Genomic DNA, 1,058 nt, shown 5'->3' on the forward strand with positions numbered 1-1,058 from the left:
GGTGTTGTCAAAGAATATTGAATATACCATGGATTCCTATAAGAAGGAATAAATCTGTCTTGGGAAAAGTACAGCTAGAATGTTCCATAGAAGACAAGATGACAAGACTTTGTATCATCTGCTTTTGACATGTTATGAAGAGGAACCAGTTTCTGGAGAAGGACATTATGCCTTGTGAAGTAGAGGGCCACTGAAAAAGAGAAGGTCCCTCAAGGAGATGGATTAACAGAGTTGATTCAACAATGGACTGAAACATAGCAGTAATTGTGAGAATGACGTGGGTCCCAGTAGTGTTTTGTTCTGTTGTACATGAGGTGCCTATAAGTTGAAATTGACTGGAAAGCATCTAATAACAGCAACAACACATAAATAAGGCTCTTCTAGATCCCAATTTCGGAGAATATCCTAGAAACTCATAGTTATAGAGATATATAATCAAGGGAAAATATTTTCTGAGTTCAGTTTTGGACATGATGAGTATGAAATACCTCTGGGGCATCTAAGATGTTAAGTAAACTATTTTATCACAAGAGAAATTTGGGTTTTAAATACATATTTAAAAATATGTATTTGGCAATCATCAGTATGTTATCAAGCCATATATTAATTAGTAAGCATGATACAGCTATTAAGGGACATGTCAGAGTCATAAATCTGCTCTGTAAGCTCAATGAAGTCCCAGCAATCTATCCAATCACGTCATCCCTGAATGTTTCTGCAGCAATAATTCATAGTCAGAAAGCTGAAGAATTCACAAAAGTCTACACAGAAGACTTACACTACTCTATAAAGTATTCTGTCATATAGTATTTTTAGAAAGGTAATCATATAATGCAGCAGGAGAGAGAAATGCAGGCCATCATAAAGACGTCCACAATTTTTCAGTTGCAGATCTTAGGATTCTTTTTCAGCCAAGCAAGATAATTTTGTCTTTGGATCATAGAATACCAACATATGTGTAAGATACCTTGGTCTCAGTGGAATAATAGCTTAAGTTTACTGAGAACTTGCCTTCCAATAATAAGGTTTAAAAGCTCTTCTTTGGCATTTCCTGATAT

The sequence above is a fragment of the Orycteropus afer genome, unplaced genomic scaffold (genome assembly GCF_000298275.1).
Source record: "Orycteropus afer afer isolate SDZICR_OR568_19922 unplaced genomic scaffold, OryAfe1.0 scaffold00443, whole genome shotgun sequence".
Classification (NCBI taxonomy): domain Eukaryota; kingdom Metazoa; phylum Chordata; class Mammalia; order Tubulidentata; family Orycteropodidae; genus Orycteropus; species Orycteropus afer.